Below are 18,137 nucleotides of genomic sequence, written 5' to 3'. Positions count from 1 at the left end.
GATTTATTATTTATGCCCACGTCCTACGTATAGCCCACGTAGCGGTTACCACATGTATGCCACTGCGGACATGCCATCGCAGGAGGAGACAGGAGTGACACAGGTTCATCAACCCCACTCTTACGGTCAGGTGATTGTCCACCCCTTCCCACTTAGAAGTTAAGTGCTGACAGGGACAAGGCTTTCCATAAGGAACAAACTCATTCCAGTGCTCTCTAGAAAAAACATCTCATAGCACCTGTGCATTAATCTGAATGAAGTTTTAGAGATGAAGGAATGACAGTGGCGTAAAAGTACATCAGCTGGTGCTTACATCTCCTAATACTCCTATTCTTATTTCCCCAGGAGGTGGCTGTGCAAGGCACCCGGCGAGCACCAGTCCCCAGCTGAGCAGGCACCTTGCCAAGCAGCACAGGTCCCTGCAGAGCTGGCTGTTCTAGAGATCATCTGTCCACTGTATGAGCAGAGATGGAGGCGACCAAACCCCAGGATGCTCTGGGAATGTTGATCTCGTGCATCAGAAGAAAACTGTCAACATCAGGACCGTGTACAGATACAGACAACTCCATTCTTCCTCCAGTTAAAATGGTTGTGATCGCTCCTTTTCTAAAATAAGATTAGTGCTTCAGTTGTCTTAGAGATAATAAAGAACTTCTGACATCCTCCCTCTACTGGTGTTGTATTTGCATATATTAATTTTCCATAAAACGCATTACATTTTTACATGTTGTGCAGAAGAAAATCTGTCTGACAGGAACAGGGAGAGAATATGTACTACAGAGCCCAAAGCCTTAGGACATGTTTGCCTCTTGTTTATTTATGTAGAGTTACATTTTAAAAGCAGTGTAGTTACAGAAAGGCCACAACACACCTGGGGGAAAGAGGCCCTGAGTTCTAACAAGTAACCTTGGGTTTAAACTAACAATAAATTGTGAATGATTATTGATATTTATGTATCACCTGTGAGCAGCTCCTTGCTTTGTTTACCTATATTTCTTTATGACCAAATAATCCTTGATCTGCTGATTATTCATGCCATTCATGCCATTCATTTGTTGGGAGTTACGCTTGACGCACAGTATTTTTTTTCTGTTTTATTCACATATAAAAGCCATAAATTTGAATCTGTGCTATTCCATTTCTCTGTGGAACATGAAATTGGACATACTTGTTTAAAATTTAAAATGTAATAAGCATGAAATGTATCTATTCTTTCTCTGTAATAACATTAGCAATTCCTGTTGAAGGCTAAATTATGTCCATGTTACAAACATTTCAGATGCCCATTTTATTAAATTCCAGAAGGTGGCAGCAAAATACTTAAAAATTAAAAAATTGGTCCTTTTTTTTTTTAAAGTTTCACTTTATTCTAGCTTCTTTTACATTACCGCTGATGTATATGGGATTTTTTGAAAGACATTGTATTCATTTAGATCAATTTTCCAGCCTTGCATACACTATATAGAAGGACAAAGATTTGGTTTCAATATTATGTTATCTGCATGAGTCAGACAATGTGGCCTCATGTCACCTGTATTAAATATTCAATGCACTGAGTTGGTAGGATGTGAAAAAAAAAATCAATTCTGTCAGCAATGAAGAACTCAGAATGTGTGAAGATTTGTTTTTGTCAAAATGCATGAACATCAGGTTTACATCTTCTAGTCTTACCTCAAGCAAAAATCCCATCAAGGCCCACTGTGTTGAATGGAATTTATGCCTAAATATGAATGTAGGGCTCTGAGTATAAATGTAAAGGTTTTTAAGAGTCTTGCTTAACAAAAAAAAAAAAAAGGATGCTTATTGAGCACAAAAAGTAGAAGATTTTATGGCATGAAAATGAGCATGAACATCTGCTTTTTAATTAATAACGGTTGAATATATCACAAGTATGAACTGGACAAGGAAATATATGTTTGAAGGTGAAGTTTCTCTTTCTCTCTCAGGTATACATGGAGCATTGAGAAAAATACTCTAAATAATCCCAGCAATTATATTAATTTGGCTAAAAGAAACTTAGAGGTAACATTTAATTCTGCTGCCGAAATGCATGTTAATCTCTGCCATGCCCAGAAACTTAAAAAAAAGCTTTTTAATACAAGCATCACGGTGCAATGTAATTCCAATCTGCAAGAAGGATGTAACATTCAGAAAGCAGTCAGGTATGATGAGTTTTTCGCATGGCTAGCTCATATGCATATAAACAACTTCCAGAAGTGGTTTATTTTATTCATGTGGCTAGAGTTTGTAAGATTGGATTCAGGATTTCCTCTGAACAAATGACACACAGATTGGAACGTCTACCATCATATACTGTAAGTAATTTTAAGTCAAAATATATAAAACCCCTTACTAGTGAGAAATGATACTCTGCTTGCTTTGGTATTCCTTCCCAAAGTCGAAAGTTGTATTTGAAAGGAGACTTAATGGGATGTACATTCCTGTATAAAGTGATTGTTGGTGTTGGTTGCAAGGGTCTCAGCTCATAAATGACTGTTCCTGTTCTTGACATCGATGGGAATTAGACGTCCTAGCTAGGAGTGCGTCTGGCTTTTGGATTTTACATACACATTGGTTTAGCAGAGTAACGTAGTCAACGGGCCAATAGCTTCTTCAAAACAACGAGATAGTCTACCTGTGGGTCACTCTCCCAGACATTTTTAAGCACAAACGTGAAAAATTAGTCTTCTCACATTTTCCTCCCAGTTCATATGAAATAATCTATTACAATGTGCCATATTGTGCAGGGCTATGCCTGTCCTGCCAAAATACAGTGTTCTTATTTTGCTTGTCTGGAAATAAAACCAGAAATATAATCAACCTCATGCCTTTAGAGTTGGATGTGCTGGGGAAGTCAGATCTCTTCACTTGCAAGTCATCCAGTATAGACACGTCTGAGCTGGGTTTGAGCTTTGCTATCTCAGACGGTGAGAGCAGCATCACTGTGTTGGGAAAGCATTCAGCGTAGTCTAAGCACAGAAAAAAATGGGTGGGTTCCTCGGTGAGTTTGTAGCCCGCAATGCATGCTGTCCCACCTCAGCTGCTCGGAGGCCCAAAGGTGCCTGAAACAGCTTAAAATCGCTCTGGAGTAACTGCAAAAACAGCCACCCACCACTGCAGAGAAATACGCAATAGTACTTCAGCCTTTTGTTCTCCTCACCTGTATTATTTTGAGTAAATGTCATTCTTTCTCAGAGAACAATCTGTTCAAACCGTGACATTGCCAGTCTAACTGGGAAGGATTTGACAACTCACCTTAATTAACTTAATTCATATTGGCAGTCCTCTACCAGTATCCCTGGATTATTCCACAGCTGCTCCTGCAAGAGCTGAAGGACTTGCGTTGCTCCGTCTGAAAATATCTTTTTGTACCTCTCAGTCACATCTGGAAAGACACATTTAGGTATATTTCTTGATCATCTGATTAATTTTTTTTAAACAAAAAACAATGGCTAAACTAATGCTCAGTTCAAACAGCTAAGTGGGTAAGAGTAAGGAAATACCAAAACTGAGGTTGCTAATGTATCTTTTCCCTCCCTTTCGTTTTGCATTTTTACAATTATATAGTCTTTAATTAGGTGACTGAATTTAAATATTTATTAACTTTATTTACATGGCAAAACCTTTTTCAGGATAAAAATATACATTTCTTCTCTTTTATTTTTAGTAAAAGAAACTGTCATTATTCAGTGATTAACACAGCAGCTTGGTCCCCACTATATAGAGAACAGGGGTTATATTTCAATAGCTTAAAAAATAGCTGTTGTTAACCACATCTGGGACCACAAGAAAGAAGAGCTGTCAGATTGAAATATCAGCTTAAAATTTAGCTTGACCTTTTCTTCATCATTCATTCCTGTAGAAAGTCTAATGATATGAAAACAAAGTATTTCTTATTTTACTGGAACTATATTCAGTGGTTTCCTACCATGTTTCCAGAACAGAACAGCTAAGTTTGCGATAATGCATTCTTAATGCATTGAACATAGTAATATCCATAAAATGTGCTGTCATGGAAATCAGGTAGAAATCCATGTTATCATCAAATTCATCCTCTCACTTTTACATCTTGATCCTGATTTGTAAGTAGTTAAAGGAGATGCTGTGAGGATAAGGAGGTATGCAAGCTTCACTTAGTAGATTCTTGCTCCCAGGCATATTACCAGGGAACTTGAATTTGAGAGTTTCAGTATCTACAGGAGTAAACAGAGATGTTGAAGGAACAGACTGCAAAACTGGGGCAAAAGAAGGGGCTGATTAAGATGAATAAATTCACAACAACTTAATTTATATAGAAGTTTATGAAGAATACACGTATTCTTGACTGGTTAATGTATTCCTGAGCGTTAGACTTAGGAGCAGCAGATGGAGGTAGATATCCAAAAAGAAAAAGAAAAAAAAAGGGAAAAAAAGGCTCCTTTCCTTTTTAAAGTTATTTTAAGCTTTATTTTTTAAGTTGCCTTTTTTTGTTAGTAGTACTCAATGTGGCTTTAAGGAAAAGCACTGGAATATGCAGGAATGAGACACAGCTGTCTCAGTGTTGTGCTTGGTCATAGTAACAGACAATGAACTTTTCAAACAGTCAACCTTGTATGTGTTGATGACAGCAGATTAGACTTCCTGTAAGGAGAGTAAGAAAATGCAAACCTTTTCACGTCAAGTGGAGTCATTTTGTGTGCAAATGACTCAAGCTACTGGTATCTTTTGTATATAGATAAATTCTTCTTTTGAAGTCTTGCAGATGTGAGCTCTGGTTGAATAAACACCTTTGATAGAAACCTTGCAGACCTGCAATTTCATTAAACATCTCTCCCTGTCGAAACATCTCTATGTCTAATATTGTATTAATGATGTCAGGAAAAGCCAACAGCTGTTAAGTGCTGAGCAGTAACTCAGGCCTTTAATGTTATGACACATTTCACAGAGAGAGGAAGAACGCTTGTCAGATTATCACCTGCACGTTTGGGAAGTGTCAGGACTCCAGCTGCTTCCAGCTGCAGGATCACCAGAGAGGCGGATGCAGGACCTTGGGTTAAAGGTTTGGACAATGTCCCACAGCCTTACAGCCCCAAGGGACAAGAAGTCTGACATCATTAAAATTAATCAGAGAAAATGGATGCAGTAAAAGGCCAAATTAAATTGCTTTGTGGTCAGAAAGATTGACTGACTAATTCTCACTGACAATAATAATGTCTGCTCCTGCTCTTTACGTCTATATTCCTCCCTTGTCTCCTTTTAATTTTCAGTGCTATTCTAGTTACACTAGAGCAGGAAGATTTAAAGGGAAATAGAGCTGACAGGTCTGATTTTGCTATTGTTGCTAATGAAGATAGAACTTTACGATGCAAGTAGCTTCAGCCAGTAAAGATGCATGATTACTTTACTTGGGTAAGTGTAGCAAAACTAAGGCCCATTGGGAATACACTGACTGTATTTCTTAATCTTTCTGAATTTATAATGCACCATATAAGAGAATATTTTTTATATCTTTTGAATGTGTGTGTTTGTCTATTGGTATACCTATAAGAACCTTGCTTCTACAATATCTGAGGACTTCCTAGTTTTCAAGGGAGTTATCAGTTTTCCCTGCTACACTGCTGAGAGAGGGAATTGTTATCCCCATTTTTATATGCAGAGATAAGACCTAGGATCTGTGCTTATGACACAAAGGCATGCAAAAATGCTATGGTTTTGTAACTTCAGAGGATTTCTAACATGTCTGGTTTTCACCAACTTGTGCCCTTAACCAGCGAAGAAAATTCAGACGTCATAAGAGTTTACACCCATCAGAGGCAGTGCTGCACAGGAAGCAGAAGGATCTGAAGAAGATCCATGGTATTTCAATGCTCTATAAAAGGTTTAAGCACTTACTAGCAGCTGCCCTTTGCGGATCTTTGTTTTTAGTGAAGGAGCTGTTGAATGCCATTTTTTCTGCATACACTACAGACAACATATGTATTTATGATAACATAGTAGAAATAACTACATCAGACCCACTCCCAGAGAAATATATAGATGACTGTAGCATCTAGTTGGGCATTTGCTGTTTTCTATTTAGCGTATAAATGGGTAGATCACTGAATATTTTGTAGGTTGGTCCCCTGGTTTCCTTAGCTTCAGATGCACTGTAGTCAACTGCTCCTTTAAAAGAGGACCATTTTAAGGGAGGACACTTACATAGCCTTTTGCCCTTTCCAGGCCAGCCAACACATGTCCACTGGTTATGTCAGGGGCTGCAGGCTCAGCTCTACAATGGTAACGCCAGAGAAACCTGCAAAATACAAGCTCCAGATTTTGTGTAGTACCTATGGAGACCATGCTACTTTATGATATTTTTCTTGTGGATTAAGGATTATATTCACTTTCCCTACTATTAATATTGTTGTGTACTTTTATGTCATGTCTATGAGGGTTATGGAAAGAACATTTCATTCAGACTTGTTAAGGGAAAGTGTTGATTAACCCCAGCACTTGGAATGAAATAATCCAAGTTAGTAATCTGGAACATTAAATCAAACTCCGTATTTGCAAAAGAAGCTTAACAGTTCATCTTTTCTTGTTCTCCACGTTTCCTTCTTTCCGTCTTGTGACTTAGTTTATAGCTCCTGTAACTGATTTGAAGTTTTGCATCTGCTAAGATTACTTAGCTTCGATTTAACAGCAAATGTCATCAGTCCAAATCTGTGCTTCAAGTGATCTTTCTCTCCATTTACTATTTCTTTTTCAAATTGATTAGTCATCGCTTTAGGGTATTATCTGAAGCTACCCTAAGACTGGTCTCTTGCCAGGGCTCTTCAGCCTGTTTTGTCAGAGGAAAATCCCGAACGGAACCTAATGGCTGTGCCAGAAACACATGGAGGGTGGGAGAGGGTCTGAGTGCCAAATCTCTCTCAAGAGGGGCTCTTGCGGAGCACAGGAGGGAATAAGGGAGAGAGAAGCAGCATCTCAGTGCAGAAGGGAGCTGGGCTGGATGTGGTGGGGAGGAGATAGCACAGGGGGGTGGAAGGGGATAACTGAACTCTTTGGTCGGAGTATTTTTGACTGTATACTCTTCAGGAAAGGGATGGTGCCTGCTCTAAATAAATTTTCATGCATGCGTAGATTCAGATTAGCTGATGTAAATTACATTTTCAGTTAGATAGGTCTGCCCAGGCTGTTTGGGGAAGTGGGAAGGAGAGCTATTTAGCTTCGGTACTGTAGGATCATGCTAACAGCTGCGCTGTTCCATTTCTGAAGAAAAACCAGTCAGCAGTAATGCTGGTATCTCTTGCCAGCGATACCTTATGCCATGAAGATATGTTCTAAATGTCTGAGGTGCATGCAAACTTTTCTAGGCACAAGCTCAACACACTGAAGCATTACAAACAAAGATTAATACTTGAAAACGGTGGTTTAAAACTGTATCTGGAAGACCATTTGTAACATAAACTTTCATCACCAATTTTAATTTCTTTCTTAGTTTCAATACTTGTACCTTTAAGGGGACAGTGGGTGATGCTGAAACTACTCTTTCCTGAGGTTAAAACCTATTATTCAAAACAAGTGGTTTAAAAACTACTTGCATCCTGGCAGTAAGCCCATATATACATACACACACATTTATACTATACTATCTATTTAAGCACCTGACTGCCTACCTATCTACTTAATCATTAGGCTCTCTGTGTTGAAAACAGATCCTGGAATACTTTATGAGAGGAACCAGCATGATCCTTTTCATCTGTTGCCTATGAATTATCCATAGGGTAGCAACAGCACTTCCCACCAATGGTATTTTCTGAAGCTTTATAGTTCTATATTGTTGGCAAGCTTTAGATGCAAAATTAACAGGCAGCATCAACAAAGCAGAATGTATTTACCCAGCTGCTGAGAATCTTTTCCTGATAGTAGAGCTGTGAGCTATGAAAGCCATTTAATGACAAAATACAGCTGGGAACTGTGTTTTGTGTTGTAGGAAAACATTTTTTTCCTGTAGAAGAATAATCGAAAGCAGATCAAGATGAGGTAGTGATTGCATGCTGATCTTTTTATGCAATGTTTCAAAGTTGAAATGTTTCATAAAAACTCTTTTTGTTAATGATGCGAGACCCATTTGCATTGCAGTAAATTTCTAAATGGATTGTGCAGTGTTTTTCTTGGACAAGATTGTTGCCTCTTTTTCTCTTAAGCTTCTTCTGTTTGGGTTTTTATTTTCTAAACACACAGTTATTTACCTGATAATTAAAACAAAATATGCCAACTGTATTTCCAAATCATCTAGGGAAACACCATGCAACTCAGGCACTGCTAATAAGAAGCACAGCTCACTTCACACTGTCTTTTGAGCAGCAGCAGCACTGACAGACGCTGATGGCTTACTGCACAAGAGTACCTATTACAGATCTAATGGGATTTTCTCTGGTAGCATCTACTTACTTTTTGTTTCTCATTTTCTCTCCAAAATCACCAAGGGATCCTTGGAAATCAGTGGGGATCTACCAAAACCAATTTATTTCCTTCTAACTTCTTGTTCTAATTTGTGTGGCCAGCTGCTGAAAGAAGGCCCTTGTAAAAGTCCTGTGTTTTTTCCTCTTTTTCATACAATCCGGTCAGCATCTAGCTCATTCAAAAAAAAGAGAAAAATCTCCAGCAATATGATGTCCATTATACACGCTTAAGCAAACTGGATTCAGTACAATAAAAGGCAGTGGCTTTCATATATGCTAATCCGTGCATTCGAGATACTTAAAGTGTTCAGTGGTGGCCTAATTTTGCACTACTGGTTTTAGCAGCAGGACTATAACAATCTGTGAAGGGGCAGAGCTTGGGCAACGCTGAGAGTTTTTCTAATTCGTTACCGCTGTATCAATCTCAGTGCGAACACGCTCTTCAGGTATTGAGCTTCTGTCTTTTATCTGTGGCTTAGTGCTGTGTAATGAATGGCTGTAGCCTGGTCTGGATTTAGCACAGCAAAGTTGTTAAGTGAGTGCAGAAAGGTGCTCCAGAGTCAAATGGTGCCCTTACACAATTCAGCACCTCCTCTCTAGCTATCTTAGCTAGCTTTAATCTTGCTTAATACGGATAAAAAGACTGATGAAATCAGGACTGGAGAGACTTCCCTACATGTTGTACAAATCCTGTTGATAATTCTGCATATATATTTAACAGCTGCCCTCTGCTATACTAGAAGCTACGCTGGCTAGAGAAAGCTATCCTGTGTTGCAGTCAAATGCAATGTATAGGAAAAAAAAAAAAAACAAACAGAAAGGTATTTAGATATTTAAATCAATGGAGTGAAGCACCTGAGTATGATTGCGAATGGTGGGGTGGTTGTGTTTTGTTCTTTTGGCTTGGGGCTAAATGCATTAGTTTGAAAAAAGCTGACGTAATCCTGCAATGTCTTGTAATGAAAATCCTCCCTCAGGGTTATGATGCCACCCTACTTATTCTTGGGAGATAATAGCCAAGTAACCAGAAACAAAGCTAAAGAACAAAATAGGGAGAGTTAAAAATGTATGTGAGCTCCAGTTCTTCAAAGTGGGGAAAGAAAAAGTAACTGTCCCAATTTTATTTTCATGTGGTGCCTTTCCCTCCCCATAATAACAGTGCTGGTGACATTAGGGAGGATTTCAAGTGTTCAAAGCATGATGTTACCATTAATGAATGATTCTTACAAACAGCCAAGTGAATTAGCAGCAAGGAAATATTACCTGCCTTTTAAATTGGGGAAAATGAGCCTTACAGCAGACTCCTGCAAAGAACATTAAAATATATACTGCATAGTACAGTACTGAGCCTCAAAGACAGTCTCTACACAGATTTGGAAGTTTTTTGATGTTGTAGTGTTTTTCCATTTCTGCCTGAAAATGCTTACTGCTGGCAAACAGAAAAAAATTTAGTTTGACACCAATTTTTCCGAGTGGGTGAACCATGCAAGCTAGTGGCCAATGTGATTGCTTAAACTAATCTTTCAGTTTGAATGTTCAAATAGTCTGCTCATCAACCTGGCTTGCGCATATGGAGGTGACTGCACTGTTTCTATGCTACAGGTTCTTGGTTGTGCAATGGGTGTATAGGCTTTTTTTGCAGTTTCAGTTACATGGAAATTTTAGTGCTATCTTCTGGGGATGTTTCTGTTTGGAAGACTATTTGCATGTTTTTCCCTCTGTCTTTGTTTCTCTCTCTCTTATACACACACGCACATACGCATAATCATGTATATACTTATATATTATTTTTTGTATGATCCCTATGTATACAGATTACTGAGCGCACATTATACTATACGTATAATATACAGGATATAATAATATGTCAGCCTCAGTATTTGAGATTATATTTTCAGTGCTGAAATCATATACTCTATGCACAGGTTTTACACAGGTGCTGTGAATGGGCTTTTGCAATGTGCTATATGCTGAGCTAATGCTCTCCTTCTAATGCACTCTTCTGTGTGTGGTGACTTAGCCCATGCCTATGAATTCTTGTGAAGTGGACATTTCCTTTTGGATTACATCTTCTTATCCTAAGATAAGCAATTATACTTACATTTGGTATTGTTTTATTATAACAGAAGAGTCTACACTAACAGACCCATAGTTGTTAATTTGCAGATGTGAGAATTCAGCAGTGCAAAGCTTGATTTATTTGCTTGCCCAGTGCTATGTTCTATAATTAGCTTTGGCTTCCTTTCACATGGGACAAAAATCATAACATGTTCCACAGGGAATCATCCAAGTGTTTTGAACTCGGATGTAGTCCTTAAATCCCTTTTAATTTAATTTTTCTCCTATGCCCTTTATTACTTTGTAACTTTCACTTACTTAAAAAGATTTGCAATGATAGAATGTATTTTTGAAGGGTAGAGATTTGTACTTCGAAACCAGGTTTCAGATATCCAGATTCTTTCTCCTTTCTTTTAATGGAGTGAGAAAAGATATAATGATGTGCTAAATGTTCTTGTGATTCCTGCAGTCTCTAAAGTTACATTGAGGCGATGATGAAATGTACAGCTAATTAAGGAGCACTGGTGGAATATACACACTTCTAAGATTCAAGTTTTTGGCAGACATAAATGCTGTCATAGGCTGAGGATAATCAAGTTTAAATTATGTGAATTCTGCTATCCTTAATTTTATGGCAAATGCCTAGGTAAACATTCTGCCAGCATCTGGGATGAAGTCTCTGAATAAAGTATAATACTTTTGTTTTCTAGGTTAGAGATGGTAATCAGATTAAGAAAGGAACTAACTTGTAAAACCTTGGTCCTGCACATGAAAGGAACCACTTAGTATTATACAACTGCTATAAAAACATACCCAGGGTCTAAGCAAACATTCCTTTGTTCATTAGCCGTGACAACAGAGTGTTTCCAAAGTTATTCCCAGAAAGCAGAGATTCCAGTTACTGGAAGAAACCTCTGAGCACTGAACAGTGTCTTGTCATTTTTCTGTGAGATTTAGCAAAGGCTTTCTTAATAAAATGAAGGTTTGGAAGTGGTAAGCACTTAAAAGAAAATGGAGGCAACTTTCAATCCATTTTTCAAATAATCTGTAATAAAGGAAGATACAGGTACATCCTCTCTGCTGACTATCACATTACTGGTAATTGGCTGTGGTCCACAGAGAAACTATGTTTATGCAAGTCATAATTGCTTCACTGTTTTCTGTTTTAAATAGGGACTGTGGATCAGAACTGCAGTTCCTTCTGGAAGACAAGGTGCAGGTGATGCACAGGAACTCTACCTGCATTAAATAATAACACTGTTCTTACTAATCGGCAAAGTCCGGAAATGTATTGTCTCACTGCATTTTGGCAAGTTTAGGCATCTGCTCCTACAGCATAGAATGTCAGAGTGTATTACTGAGATCATGTGAACCTATGAACAGAGCATTTGCCTTTACAAACAACTCTTTCCACTGTTGCCTTGTTCTTCCACGCAGGGTTTTAGGTCTTTCAGCCAGCCATATCCTTCCCAAGATTTTTTTCTTATGAAGATTTTGCCATGAGGCTTTGCTTTTCTTCTGGGAACTGAGAGGTTAAAGAGGTCATGCCTTCGCAGAATTAATCAGAGACATTTGACTAGATGTTGCTGCCTTTCCAAATTCATGACAAGTTTTTAACTTGTGTTTTGTTTTAAAAATCAAATCCCTCAACACTCTTTGCAGCTCTTCCATTAATGAAACACACACAAAAAACTCCTTCTCAAATCTTAAAGGTAAATGTTTTTGGTAATTGACTTTCTGTCCACCTGTCACACAAGATAATGACCATGCAGTATCTTTATAACCTGTATTTCTCTCCAGAATGTCCTTCTCGAGAAATACATGCTGGGCTTGGAAGGAATAAACACATCAGTCTTTAAAAACATCCTTACAGGCAAAACAACTATCTTTCTGGATTTCGAGTGTGAGAAATTGAACCAGTTGTTCTATCCCTTTAACAATATGAGTTTTGTGTAATTCCAATCTATTTATACTAGCAAAACTGAATATTGCATCTTGGACTGATTTTCAGTTTTGGTCTTTACAGTGGACTCATGTGTGTGGTAAGGGACAACAGACTTCAATTGTGATCCAGATACTTTTGTGAATTCCAGTGTTTCACTAGTTACACACTCCTAACCACTGTCCATGTCATTTAGTGCAGCTGAGGTAATGAAATTATATGAATATCAGATTATATCAAAGGTCCATCTACTTCGACATCCTGTCTCAGTGACTGAGACCAAAAGAACATTGCAAGCATATAGTGGTATTTCCTCAGAATTTTTCTCACCCTATAACTGTGTGTAGCTCAGAAGGTTCCTGAGTTATAGGTGATGGCTTTCTATTTATATTTAATAGCCTTCAGTGGATTTGTCTTCTAATGATCTGTGGAGTGACTCTTGCCCTACACCTCCTCACCGGTCTTCTGAATGTTGCTATTTACACGGAGTCCATTTGTAATAAGAGTGGAGGAAGCAACGACACAAGGTTTAGGAGAGCAGGAACACTTCTTGCTGATCACCCACAGAAAACAAGGGGAAGTTTAGTCCTTAAAATTATTATTAAAACCACTGTGATTTAGGCACATTTCCCATTAATGTTCCGCTACTTCAGGAAGTTAATTTTACTATTTCAATGTTAAGAATGCGTAGTTGAATTTCAACAGCTCTCCAGCAAACTGGTTGCAGAGGGCAGAGACCTCAGACAGGACTGAAAACTTAGGACACAAAAATCAATGCCTTTCTTTTTCAAATCTGTTTGAAACTTTTCCTATAAAGGGTTTTTATTTTAATGTGACCACAAACAGAACTGCAATGTAAGATTGCATATGAACATGAGAAACAAAAATGTTTCTCTTTCCAGACATAAATTCCTCTATTTACTCCAGATATAGGAAACTGCATATTTCTCTTCCTCAGTTGTGATCTGTCCTTATGTATTTTGCTCCAATCCAAGAATAATAGCATCTAAACCATCTCACATGAAATGCAGGGAGATGAAGCTCTAATGGCTGTGAGATCCTTACTAAGCATTTCTAATGCTTGATCAGAAGCAAATCACTAAATCACAGTAGTGACAAATGCTGGTATTTTATTTCCACCCATGGAAACTCTTCTACCATTATCATATTTTTTTTGCATGCTGTAAAAATGCAAACATTTTGTGTACCCTGAACACTAAAGATTTAAAGATGCATGATTAAGCTTTGCTCTCTCATTCATTCTGGTGAAACAACCTTTGAAACTTCATGTGAGCAAGAAGCTTGTCAGCTGACCCCCAGTTCTTTTCTAAGAGCTAAATGCTATCACTTACCAACACAGTCATCCAGACTGTTATTGATCAATTTGCAATTAAGCAATAGAAATCAGTAACGTGTAGCTGTACTAGCCTCAGAGCAGCCTCGGAAGACTATTCCTGCCTTCCAGCTGCTCCAGGAAAGCCTACCTGCTGGACCATACCTCTCCTGAGTTATTACCCTTCTTCTGAGGGACTGCTGGGAGGAAAATGCTCCCTTGCACTCAGTCTCAAACTCTTTCACCTCCTCCTGTCCATCTGTGCTGGGGATCTGTAGCAACGCTGCAGAGTCCTTTTTCCCAATGTGCAGCAAACAACTGCATAAGTGGCTGGTAAAGCAGTAATCCCTTTGTGGCCTAATCTGTTAATTAGAATCATTAATTGTAGGGCTACTGATTAATTAATTTGGCATGATCTAGCTCAGCAGAATTCAGTCTCCAGCTTAGATTTTAAGGCAGAGATTCTGATTTATGAAATTAAAATAGTCTCACTTGTAATTCACAAAGCATCAATTTTTTCAGTTAATACAATACGTAAAAATTGAAAATATCAATGCAAATATAAAGTATCTGGTGTTTGTATTACCATCTTAAAAGTTTTTCATGTTAGCTGTTTCACCGACAATCATTCTGGGTCATTCATACTAAAGTTGTGATCACTTCTTTATTAGCTAATGTGGTTTACTGTAGTTCACTAATTTCTGGAGTTCCATCTTTCTTATAAGTTATACACTAAATATAGCTCTAATCAGCACCAGTGTCAGGCTGCTACTAGTATTATGATGCTACATTTGTACAGTAAAGATCTCTGTTTATTTTTATTTTCATTCCATTCCTACGTTTTAGTTTCATTTTACTCCTGAAATACTTACAAGTCTCTAGGATTTTTAAAGAACATGGAGCCTGAAAGCTCAGTGTTAAGAGTCCAAGACATTGCCTTAGTATTTACTTTAAGCTTTTAGCTCTTTTCTTGTATTAGGCAATGCTCTTGTTAAGCTGCTTGGCCTTGTCCATACTGAAGCCCTCTTGAACACATTAAGCAGTCAAACTTCGGGTTTTTTTAAATGTTAAAGTTGAGAACCAAGGTTAAATATCATCTCTCCTCTGTGAGAAGGGCCAGTGATTAATCAGTCTTGACAAAGGTGATAAAAGCAAGCTACAAAACTTAAAATCATTCAAATAAACACTCATGTGCTTTAAAGGGTATTTGGAAGAATGTTTAGTAATTGATATAACTTTAAAGTATCAGAGGACAATCATGATTGTGGTCACCAGGTTATTTTCTATTTTGATCTGATCTAACATCAGCCTGGCCTAACTTGGAAGTTGGATCCTGTTTTGAGAAAGTGTTTGCACTGTATGACCTCCGGAAGTCCCTTCTAATCTAAATTATTCTATTACACTACTTGTTTTGATTTTGCATTAATATGATGACATTGATTGCATTAAGTCTTTTCGTGATGCAGAGCAGTGTGAGCTCAAAGTTGAAGTCAGAAGCAAGTATTATTACTACAACAAAAGATGGCTCCTTTTTCTCCACTAATTCTTTTATTCTGCTAAAACTTAAGGCCATTTCTGTTATCTGTTCACTTTGAAGGTGATCCCACGGATGTAAGCAGAAAAGCTGTGTAAGAAATGAACACTGACATAAGCAAGAATGACAGGGGAATCTGGGCCAACAGCTTTTTGAAATTGTATTTCTTTTTTGTGTATAAGTATGTGCAAACTAATTCTGTTTTCTACATGTGTAACCATTATTTTTAAGTATTCGTTGAATAATTTTTTCAGAAAAATTCAGATTGTAGATGGTTAACAAACTATTCATATTGGATGCTCACTTTTTGTAGCACATGAGTGGTCACTCAAATAAGAGGGGACAAATTCTGCTCCCCAAAAGAATGCATCTGTATTTTTCTTTGGAACTGTAGCTAATGGTGGAAGTTAGGTATTAACAAGTAACTAAATACTTCCAGAATTGACATTATCCTGATAATACATACAAAATCTGAGTGTGTTACATTTTCAGAAATATTTCACCAACTGACAACAAATAATAGCATCCTCGCAAATAATGTCCAACTGATCTCTTTGTTTGCATTTACAGAGTATTTCCTGATTACTTTTTGATTTATATAACCAGCTCTTTAAGCATTCCTAATAGCATTTCACAGAAAATACTATCAACACTTCTTTGTACATTTAGACTCAGCCCCATGAGCTCAACGTCTGGAACTCTTTATAGTAAAACTATTTAATACCATTATCCTCCAAAAAGAGACACAATTTATGTCATGGCTGCAATGGGTGTCTGTACGTTAATCTTCTTGTTGGGTTTGTGGATCACAGAGAATAAGTAATGGACAAACCTAAGCATGTCAGACAACAACAGTTTATGAGAAACACAAAACCATTAAGAACATTGCACTCATTTGAGAGAACATTAAAAAAAAATCCAGTGTATAGAATACTGTTAATATAATTGCAAACAGAAATGTTTAAAGCACATTTATGTGCCAGTTTCCAAGATCTGTTTATATCAACCAATATCTGTGCCTTTTTTTGACTGGTACCTTGGCTTGCTGCTTCCTTGCAGATTTTGCTACTTGCTGCAGATTACACTAAGACGGCAATGAGGGTCAAGGTTTAAAAACTTTCTCAGCTGCTTTTCTCTCCTAACATTTTGCACGTGATATGATTGTGAAGTTTGATGTTGCCTTTGTACTTGAACCAAGAGGCCCCATGGTTTTTCCCCAAGGCCTTCATTTGCAGAGTCCTGTTACAGTGTTCTTTCTTTCTTTATTTTTTTCAGGCTACTATTTTTAATTCTCCCTTTTATGCAGAAAATGTAGGAGTAGAGAGGTGTCTTTCTGAGTATAGAAGTAATATGGAAGTGAAGCCTGTCCCTCCTCCAAAGGTCAAGGGTGAATCCCATTCTCAAACTGTGATTGAGTCTATGTGCCTGTGTAGGTTTGGAAGGGGAAGAGGAGAATTTCAGGGAGGGGACCAGGGCTGGAGATGGTAAGGCGATTTTTTTCTCATGACAAAATAAGAATGCAGAAAGGACACATGCCTGGTTGTGTAAGCATGGAAATCGTCTTTGCTCCCACACTCTGCATATAGCTTCTGTGAAAGGAACCCATTAAAAGCTCAGGTCTGCTCCTTGGCGGACAAATAACATGGTATGACATGTATTTTTTTGAATGCTCAGCTGCTGATGGACATGCTTGTTAATATTCTTGAGAGTGGGTCTAAGAACCACATGAGTGTAGATTACAACCCAAGGAATCATGAAATCATTTTTGCAGAGCTTATTGCAATCTGATGGATGCACAAAATATTTAATCTACTTCGTTACGTGCATTAATAAATAGAAGGTGTGCTTGTCTTTTAATAGTTCCACGATAAATTAAATAGCATTATCTGATTTGGAATAGCTCCTGGTCTGTGACAGGTGGCATTAGTGTGCAGGTGCTTGCGCTTTTTTTTATATTGTTTTTTTCCTGAAAGGTTATTACAGACATGTTGGGAAAAAATAGAGAATAGAAGAAAGGAAAATCTATTTCCAATAAAAAAATTGAGAGCACAGGTGTATAATGGCTGGTTTCATTGCAAAAGTATCAGTTTCACCGCATTTGTATCAGCTTAAGTGAAACTGTAGCAGCTGGAAAAAATTAAATCAGCATGAGTCATACATCCAAAAGGTCACCGATCTAAAAATATACATCCCAAGAAAAAGATAAAAATGATGTATGCAAACTAAAATTGCCAAGTAAAATTAAAATCCTTCTAAACATTCTAAACTTAGGACATTAATTATTTTGAAAGTAATGTGGAAAGAGGCAAAAAGCCACCCTGTGATGTCACTTTTATTGTACAGAACACAGCTAAGGAGATAAAAGAAGATCATGCAGAGCCCAGGAGAAGATTAAGCCCCTTTATCTCACTGTGGGAGGGAGAGAGCATATATACAGGTAGTATTTTGTGTATGGAGAAGAGGGAGGAACTCCAAATGACTGAGGTTTAATGTGCACTTCTATCACTTAAGTGTAGTGATGCGTAACAGGAGATACGCATGCGGGTGCTGAGGATCATAAAGTCACCCCAGCTGTCAGTCACAATTACAAAGCTAACACGTAAAACCAAGTCCATCTTCTTAATAATGTTCCAAATATAAATTTTGAAAGGAAACAAAAACAAGCTCTGTTGGATGCTGTACCTTCTTGTCACAGCCTAATGCTTAACAGGAATGAAAAAATAAAGCATAAGTATGTGATAGGAATGAAAATAGAGTGCAGGTACTCTTGAAGTCAGAGCCTTATTAGAAAAGCCTAGAGACATTTTGATCCAAAAGTAGATTGTACAATGTTTTGTCAAAATT

The sequence above is a fragment of the Gavia stellata genome, chromosome 5 (genome assembly GCF_030936135.1).
Source record: "Gavia stellata isolate bGavSte3 chromosome 5, bGavSte3.hap2, whole genome shotgun sequence".
Taxonomy (NCBI): Eukaryota; Metazoa; Chordata; class Aves; order Gaviiformes; family Gaviidae; genus Gavia; species Gavia stellata.
This window is presented reverse-complemented; position numbering follows the sequence as displayed.